This window comes from Palaemon carinicauda, unplaced genomic scaffold, assembly GCF_036898095.1.
Source record: "Palaemon carinicauda isolate YSFRI2023 unplaced genomic scaffold, ASM3689809v2 scaffold4, whole genome shotgun sequence".
Classification (NCBI taxonomy): Eukaryota; Metazoa; Arthropoda; class Malacostraca; order Decapoda; family Palaemonidae; genus Palaemon; species Palaemon carinicauda.
In genome coordinates this window covers 219,432-230,000 of record NW_027171650.1, presented here as the reverse complement: position 1 = coordinate 230,000, position 10,569 = coordinate 219,432, and positions in this window count along the sequence as shown.

The following is a 10,569-nucleotide window of genomic DNA, read 5'->3' as shown; positions in this document are numbered from 1 at the left end:
CGGACAGTAAGATGGAAGAAAGGGTGCAAGAAAGGTAAAGTAGAAGGATAGAAAGTAAGTGCAGCTAAGAACAGAGGAAACGATGCAAAAACCTTAAGTTGTGTCTTAGGTGCACTGCGTGAGGTGTGCACTGATAATATTTACCCACTACTCTCAGGTAATATCTTAAGGGTATCTCAGTAAGATTCAAAGTTCTCTCTCTCTCTCTCTCTCTCTCTCTCTCTCTCTCTCTCTCTCTCTCTCTCTCTCTCTCTCTCTCTCTCTCCTTTAGGAATAACTACTAATACAATTACTCAAGATATCTCTCTCTCTCTCTCTCTCTCTCTCTCTCTCTCTCTCTCTCTCTCTCTCTCTCCTTTATGAATGAATACTAAAACTATTAATCAAGATCTCTCTCTCTCTCTCTCTCTCTCTCTCTCTCTCTCTCTCTCTGAGTGAGTGTTACTGTATGCTAGTGAGTCCCTTTTTGTGATCCGAGAAAATCAGATGATTTAACGCGAATAACAAAAGCCTATCGAGTGCAATATAGATACAAGTTTTCGTGAATAGTCGGTGATTAGTTTGAGGTCGGAAGAGTGGGATAAAACGTCGGCATAGGATAGTTATCTTGTGAAATACTAAATATCTGAACAAGATGGCAGCCTCTAACACAAACAAGGGTTGGAGGGATTTTGCTGCAATCAGCAAGAGGAAGAGTAATTTCCATGTGTTGGCACAACAAAAACTAGATCTACTGGTAACACAGGTCACAAATAGCTCCAACCAGTGTGACGGAAAAATATTTTCAAACATATTGAAACAAACTAGAGCAAGTCTGCGGAAAACATCATCAATATAATAAAAGAAATTCCAAAGAAGATCCATGTGATGAAGGGATTTATAAAGAAATTTTACATCAATCAGCACATTCCATTCCAGAACAATAAAAAGTCCAATATGGTGAATGTGCTGATTGATGCGTTGGGAAAAAGAATGCCAAAATGGTGCAATACATGTAAGCTATGGTACAGTTTTCTTAACCTGTAACAATTATTAAATGCGATGTTTGCCACGTACCAACACATCCTAATTGTGCTGAAGTGCAACAAAAAATAAGTACTAAAGACACAAAGGTATTCTGCTCAACATGCTTAGTATGGATAGAAAATATAATTAAGTCTAGACTTAATTATATCTGCAATTAGTTGAAGAAGAAGAAGAAGAAGAAGAAGAAAAAAAAAACATGAACAGGATATGTGTAAGGATGCAGAGGAAATCATTGATACAAAATATGATGCCATTCAACAACATACTTACGTAAAAATAGAATATCCTATGGAAACAAACAACCGACCCAAGAGACTCTACCCGGACCTACATACCTTTAGGGAAGAGCAAGAACAAGAAAAAAAGAAAAGAAAGATATAGTCTGTAATTCACTGAAAAGAGGGAATTGCAGATTTGGCGAAAGATGCTACTACAAGCATCCAAAGATATGCCATAATTTTGAAATATATGGTAAATGTGCGTATTTAGACGGATATGGAGACAAATGCAGAGATCTCCATCCAAAAATATGCAAAAACCTGAAAGAAGGAAAAGGATGCAAATTCAACAAAAAATGTCGATATATGCATCCTGCAACCCCGAATGAAAGTCAGAAAACTCAGCAAACAGAAAAGAAAAATAAAAGCAAAAATTAAACAAAAAAAGAAACAAAAAAAAAACAAGCCGAGTATATACCGCGCTATGCACTAGAGGCCCCAAGATATGATGCCTTTCAACCCAAATATGCACAATTAGAGCCCAATGACAAAGAATGCATCTATAATGCCAGTGGTTGGTGCAGATATGGGGATAATTGCAGCTATACACAAAAAAATAAATATGAAGGTGAAAGAGCATATATAATAGAAAAGTTGGATTTTTTAATGGCAGAATTCCTGGAAATGAAGAAAAGAACATCATATCAGAACAGGAAGGAAGCATAGAAGAATCCATATTATTACCAATATTAAATAGTGGGGATGAAACACAAACCATAATAGTGATGAATGCACAGTGTTTAGTCACGAGTAACTCCAAAAGGAAAATAGAGTTCTTGGAAGAAGTAACCCAAATTGAAAAAATAGATATGTTAAATATAAGTGAAACCTGGTATTCCCAAGAGACTGGCAGTGACGACCAGATAAAGGGTTTCCAAACATATAGATCAGACAGAACATATAGGAATCAAGGGGGAACCGCAATATATGGAAGAGACATAAATCAAGGAAAAGCCTGTGAAAAATACAGCAATACAGAATGTGAATTGATTGCGGTAGAATTTGAATATGAAAAATTAGTGAATATTGTAGTCTACGGACCCCAAATACTAAGGAGTTTGACATAATCACAGAAAAAAATAGATGATATATGTAGAAACCATAAAGACTGGAATATACTCCTATCCGGAGATTTAAACTTTCCTTTCGTGGATTGGAAAGAACGGATAGAAGAAAGTGGTTGTATATATACATATAAAAAAGAGAGTAATAGTAGCGCAGAAGATAAGAGACAGTTTGAAAAGCTTCAAGATATGCTATTTGAACATAATATGCAACAAATAAACCACATTCCAACAAGAAAGGACAAGGTCCTAGAATTAGTATTTGTGAATGAGGTGAATTATGTTAAAGAAATAATGGTGTATAACACGGGAATTTCAGACCACAATGTCATAGAATTAATAGTCCATTCCAAAGCAAGTGAATGCAGAGAAAAACAAAGCACAAAACGATGGGAAGGGTATGGAAAATATAATTTCTACGGTAAGAATATAAAATGGTCAGAAGTAAATCAAGAATTGAACAAAGATTGGAAAAATGTGTTAGTAAGTGATAATATGCAGGTAAATACGGATATATTATATAAAATACTGGAGAAAATTGTTGAAAAATATGTACCGAAAAAAAAAATAAACACCAGACATGCATACAAAGAGACAGAAGGATCTTATTTCAGAAAATTAGAAAGTGGAAGAAAAATCTTGCAAAAGAAAAAAATGTATGGAAAATGATGGAAATAAAAAGTAAGATAGAAAATGCAGAAAAAAAGATTAAACGATCGAAAGAAAATGAAAAAAAAAGGACTTAAAAGAAAGGGCACTTCAAAATATCAAGAAAAACCTCCAAGTATTTTACTCCTATGTAAAAAAAATGAATAAAGGGAGGTTAGAAATAGGCCCTCTAAGAATTGAAAGAGGGTTAACGAATAAAGAAAAGGAAATATGCAACATATTAGCCGAAAAATATAAGAGTAAATTCACGCCAAGAATTGCGAATGAGATTAATGAAACAGAAATGAGAGAAGAAAATAGTGAATATCTAATGGATATATATATTAATGAAGCAGATATTGTGCAGGCTATAAGCGAAATTAAAAATGGATCAGCGGCCGGGCCAGATGGAGTTCCAGCGATTTTGTTAAAAAAAAACTGAACACACTATCGCGAAGCCCCTTGCAATACTGCTAAGACAAAGTGTAGATATGAGCGATATATATGTTAAACATAAATTAGCATATATAACCCCTATTTTCAAAAGTGGATCAAGACTAGATTCAAGCAATTATAGACCAGTTAGTCTAACATCACATATTATGAAAGTGTATGAAAGGGTAATAAAAAGAAAATAATGAATCATTTGGGTAAATATAATTTGTTTAATGTAGGTCAACACGGTTTTGTGCCCAGAAAAAGTGCACAAACCCAACTGATAGCACACTATGAAAACATATATAGAAATATGATAAATGAAAAAGACACAGATGTGGTATATGTAGATTTTGCAAAAGCCTTTGACAAGGTAGACCATAATATATTCGAGAAAAAAATGAGAAAGCATAATTTTAAGGGAAGGATAGGAAAATGGATAAAAGATTTTCTACAAAACAAAAAACAGATAGTGGTTGCAAATGACGAGAAATCAGAAGAAGCTCAGGTAATATCTGGCGTGCCACAGGGTGCGGTATTAGCTGCACTGCTGTTTGTTATTATGATCTCAGACATAGACTGTAATGTTAAAGACTGTAGTGAGAAGTTTCGCCGATGACATAAGAATAAGTAGAGAAATTACTTATGATGAAAATAGGAACTCATTACAAAGAGATCTAAACAAAATATATGAATGGGCGGAGATAAATAGGATGGTATTTAACTCCGATAAGTTCGAATCAATAAATTATGGAAACAGAAAGAATGGTATATGCATACAGGGGACCTAATAACGAGACAATCACAAACAAGGAAGCAATTAAAGACCTTGGTGTAATGTTAAACAGGAATATGTTATGCAACGACCAAATAGCAACACTGTTGGCTAAATGTAAAGCAAAAATGGGAATGCTGTTCAGACACTTTAAAACAAGAAAAGCTGAACACATGATTATGCTGTACAAAACTTATGTACGTAGTACAATCGAGTACTACAATGTGATATGGTACCCACACTACCAAAAGGATATTGCACAAATAGAGAGTGTACAAAGGTCCTTTACTGCTAGAATAGAAGAAGTTAAGAACCTTGACTACTGGGAAAGACTGCAATTTTAAAAATTATACAGTCTAGAAAGGAGAAGAGAACGCTACATGATAATACAAGCATGAAAACAAATCGAAGGAATTACTGAAAACATCATGGAGCTAAAAATATCAGAAAGAGCAAGCCGAGGTAGATTAATAGTGCCCAAAACTATACCAGGAAAACTAAGAAAGGCACACAGGACATTAAGAATAAGCTCGATAAACACCTAAGATGCATCCCAGACCATCCAAGACTGGAAGATGCAAAATACACCGGAAGATGCATAAGCAACTCTTGTGGATATACGAGGTGCCTCACACTGAGGGACCTGGGGAAACCCAAATATAGAATAAGGTAAGGTAAGGCTCTCTCTCTCTCCTTTAGGAATAACTACTAAAACTATTAATCAAGATATCACAATCTCTCTCTCTCTCTCTCTCTCTCTCTCTCTCTCTCTCTCTCTCTCTCTCTCTCTCTCTCTCTCTCTCCTTTAGGAATAACTACTAAAACTATTAATCAAGATCTCTCTCTCTCTCTCTCTCTCTCTCTCTCTCTCTCTCTCTCTCTCTCTCCTTTATGAATAACTACTATAACTATTAATCAAGATCTCTCTATCTCTCTCTCTCTCTCTCTCTACTTTAGGAATAACTACAAAAACTATTAATCAAGATCTCTCTCTCTCTCTCTCTCTCTCTCTCTCTCTCTCTCTCTCTCTCTCTCTCTCTCTCTCTCTCTCTGTCCTTTAGGAATAACTACTAAAACTATTAATCAAGATCTCTCTCTCTCTCTCTCTCTCTCTCTCTCCTTTAGGAATAACTACTAAAACTATTAATCAAGATCTCTCTCTCCCTCTCTCTCTCTCTCTCTCTCTCTCTCTCTCTCTCTCTCTCTCTCTCTCTCTCTCCTTTAGGAATAACTACTAATACAATTAATCAAGATATCTCTTTCTCTCTCTCTCTCTCTCTCTCTCTCTCTCTCTCTCTCTCTCTCTCTCTCTCTCTCTCCTTTAGGAATAACTACTAATACAATTAATCAAGATATCTCTCTCTCTCTCTCTCTCTCTCTCTCTCTCTCTCTCTCTCTCTCTCTCTCTCTCCTTTAGGAATAACTACTAAAACTATTAATCAAGATCTCTCTCTCTCTCTCTCTCTCTCTCTCTCTCTCTCTCTCTCTCTCTCTCTCTCTCTCTCTCTCTCTTAGCAACAAAGTAAAATAAATTAGAACTTCATGAATTCAATGTTACCAAGCTAAAAAATAGATTTTGCATTTCAAAGTTCTGGTGATGCAGTCGAACCAAATCATTTTTTCAGGATTACTAGTTTCGATTGATTGATATTATATAACCTGGCGTCACAACAACCAAGTTTGTAAAAGCCAGAATACTAAAGTGAAAACTTTGTTTTAGCAAATATTATCAAATAAGATATACCTAAATATATGTTTATGAGAATTAACTATATATTAAGACTCCTGGGCATTATACATGACCTGCTTATGAAATAAATAAGAATATCTAAACCTGTCAAATGAGCGTGTATATGGTTTACTGAGAAGGGTACTCAGTAAGAACCAAGAAGCCTAGATTCTCTATAAATTAGTTTTACTTGATAATCTCAGTCCCTCATACATTATTGTTCAAGGATTAAAAGCCAACAGAAATAACCGTTGTCATTTAACACGTCAAAACCAACCGTACGTAAACAAATAAAAGTTTGTGTGAGAAATAATAAACTTGTTATACGCAGCTATACAAGATTATTATTATTATTATTATTATTATTATTATTATTATTATTATTATTATAAGCTACACTATAACCCTAGTTTTAAAAAAAGCAAGGTGCTATAAGCCCAAGGGCTCCAACAGGGAAAAATAGCCCAGTGAGGAAAGGAGACAAGGAAATAAGCAAACTACAAGCGAAGAATAAAGAATCAAAATAAAATATTTAAAGAACAGTTACGACATTAAATTAGATCCTTCATATGTAAATTATAAAAATTCCCAAAAAAAAAAGACAAAGAGAAATAAGATAGAACAGCGTGTCCGAGCGTATCCTCATGCAAGAGAACTCTAATCCAAGACCGTGGAAAGCCATGGTAAAGAGGCTATGACACTACCCAGGACTAGAGAACAATGGATTTTGGGGTGTCCTCGTAGAAGAGCTGCTTACCATAACTAAAGAGTCTCTTCTACCCTTACCAAGAGGAAAGTAACCACTGATAAGAAATAGTACAAAAATGTCTAGTCCCTCCCTAAGTCTTTAAACCTATCTGCTACATCCCTAGTAAAAGGATTACAATGTTATCATAAAGTAAAAGGCTCACAATGTTATCATAAAATAACAAGCTCAAAGAGTTCCATTTCTCAGAAATGTTATAAGACTCGCCAAACACACAGGATCTGGAAATTGAGAGACATAAAATGAGCTAGGTAAAATCAAAGAAGTTGGACAACTAAGTAGACACCGAAGAGATGGGATGGAAGGTTAACATGAAGACCAGGCCGTTTATACTCTCAACAGCCTGTCCTGAAACCTTTTTGAAAATGAATAGTGAAAATAGGAGCCAAATACATTAAGTAAATCGTACAGCTATGGGAAGATGCCAAATGGGGCAAATTAAAAGAAAGATGCTGAAAATAACGTATTTAAGGCTATACAAAGACCTTTCAGTACCTTCTACTCTGTTAAAAACTTGCCGTGAAAAAAACAGTAAAAATCCTGGAATAAATGCAGCCAGGGATTTACCGTTTTAAAAGAGGATATATTGACTGAAGGATTGATATTATGGTCACCAACCTGTAACAAAATAGGATAAAATTTACGGTCGCCTGTAATTTACTGAAATACGGCTGAGAACAGTATATTTTTACGGAGAATTTCCGATTAAAATTATTTTATTTTATTTCAAGTGTACAGAGGGCAGTGTGACGGGCCGAGAGAAGGTTGTGACTGAAAGACAGGATGAAAGCAACTGAGTGAGTTTATTATAGAACACTCTCCTTTATATACAAAAGCTCAAAGCAACAAGAAATTTCATGTTCAAAGCAGACAGGCTCTTTTTAGTGCGAGGGAAGAGCAAAGATACAAGCATAATATATACACAAAATGAACTATGGACGATCGTGTGACACGGTTGGTACAGCAGTGTAATGCTCACTACTGTATAAGTGGTTCAATTGCCATTTCTATTATACTTAGGAGGCGGGCCTGATGGCATAGAACAATACTTTGCTTGAAGGTATACTCGGGCACACTTTTCTGTCTTCCTCTTATCTTAAATTTTCATAGATTATATATAAAAGATCCATTTAAATGTTATTACTGTTCTTAAAATATCTTTATTGTTCATTACATCTCTTGTAGGTTATTCATTTCATTATTTCCTTTCCTCACTGGGCTATTATTCCCTGTTGGTGCCCTTGGGCTTATAGTAACCTGCTTTTCCAACTAGGGTTGTAGCTTAGCAAGTAATAATAATAATAATGCTCGGGTTCCACGTTAAAAGAGTAACTGGAAACAGAAATTCATAAGCTACCCGGAATAAAATTCCAAAACACTACTATCGTTTCCAGAGGCCGTGTACTAGTGTTTTTTTAAATAACTCCTAAAATAACTGATGGATTTCCATGATATCAAAGCAGGGAGCGCTTCATACAATGGCCTAATTTTGGGAAATACTGTGCATTGCCAATTACGTTTCATTAACTTTTTTACTTAAGAAAATGATGCTAAAGCCAGTCTTAGCCACCCACACATTCGCAAAAGTGATGACGTCCCTCAGTGACGTTGTTATAACGTTTCTTCCCCTGTACCTCCCATCCCCCGACTTGTTAAACGCCTGTTTAACTCCATAGATAATTGTCATATGACCTACCCCAACCAATACGAAATTCTTTGTCAGTAAAAGTTCAGCATACCTGGTAATGTGATTCGTGACTTTAGACTTTACCTAAACACAAGCCCAACGTTTTATATCTTACCCACTCACTTACATTGAAGATCGAGAATGAGACTTATAACAGGAGACGAAAGAAGCCACGCTAACCGTACACTTCGCACTTCAAGCGAGTGTTAGTAAAGCAATATAAATATAGTTTTCTTTAGGTTAAGCCGTAGGACTCATTCTTCCATACAACACAGGTTACTCGATACATCAATTGCCAGGAAGAAAATGACAGAGAGCATTGTTTGATATAATTTATCATATCAATTTCACCAGAGAGAGTAGCTTGAATTCCTTAGAAGGTAGACTTCTAAAAGATGTTTCATTGACATCGGCCATTTGATAAATTTTGAAATATATATATATATATATATATATATATATATATATATATATATATATATATATATATATATATATATATATATATGTATATATATATATATATATATATATATATATATATATATATATATATATATATATATATATATATATATATGTGTGTGTGTGTGTGTGTGTGTGTGTGTGTTCATACATACATAATCAACCAATAGTTTTATATATTTATTTACGTTATAAGTACCAGTACCTATTTTTGTTACTTAAAAGGTATGTGACAAATATCATTGCGACTTTGTCACTGGAATTATACCAGACTTCAATTAATGAACCAATCAACCTTACTTTGAGAAATCCATTGACATTGTCTACATGCCAAGCTGATATACTCGTATCAAAGTATTCATTAGCTTTGCTTTTCCAAAATAATGTTATCACCAATTATTGCTGGAAACCATATATTTATGAGGGATGAAAAAAAAAAAACAAGAAATGGACACATACATTTTACTCATCATCACTCTTAAGGAAAAAAATTGTTTTCTATTTCTACTAATGTTTTTATTTTATTTTTTTTATTTTATTTCATTTTTTAGTCGCAATTCTAAAATTTGTTATTAGGCTACCGAGTAAATCCCTGTTTAGGAAAGACTGTGTACTGCACATATAAAATGAACCGGAAGAGCAATAAAATGTTTTATGGTGGTAGATAATGATTAGATGGTTAACACAAATTATCAAACATAAAAGATGAGGTTTAAAGCAGGGGTGTGGAATCGCACTGAGAGATATCTCAGTGCGATTCCACACCCCTATTTTAAACCTCTTCTATTATGTTCGATAATTTGTGTTAACCATCTAATCATTATCTACCACCATAAAACATTTCATTGCTCTTCCGGTTCATTTTATATGTGCTGTACACAGTCTTTCCTAACAGGGATTTACTCGGTAGCCTAATAACAATGGGAATGAAGAAAAGAAGGCTAGAAGGAAGGGGGGGGGGGGAGTTCTAGGATAGCCATAGGTGTAAACACCGGAGGGGGGTTTGGGGAACCTCTGCGTCACAGTTACGTGATTAAGTAACACTTCTTCGAAACGCTCTGAAGGAAGGGAAGAAGTTCCTCTTTTTTCTAAGAGTAAACGGGTTAATTAAGCACATCTGTCAATTCATTGTACCACCAAAAATTAGGCCAATGTTTGAAACATTCATTGCTGTATTTTCATGGAAATTCATAAGCCGGTTTGTTAGATATTTGGGAAAAACACTATTCACGGCCTCTGGAAACGATAGTAGTTAGTTCTTAGCCTCTTTTCTACCAGTGCGAGACCTAGAGGGGCCAGTCTAGTCAAAAGAAAACCAAGAACCCCATGAAAGGTGGTAACAGGCACCAGACATGTTACCTTCTCACTTCTCTGCAACCACAGTAAACGACAGCAATCTAATCACAACTGCAACTAGAGGGGCACTCAGTAGAGCACAGACCTCCACCGCGGCAGCTTATCTCTCGACCTTGACCTTAACATGTATTAATTGGCGTGGATTTTTATGCACTCATATATGAACCAAGTTTGAACTCTCTGTGACAGCAATGTCCAAAATTATGGCTGATTACGTGAACTGGAAATTTTGCTTGACTGTGACCTTGACCTTTGACCTTGACCCTTCAAAATTTAATCATTTCCAGCTTTTTACATAACAGTTAATACCCTCGAGTTTCACTACTCAACGATTAAAATC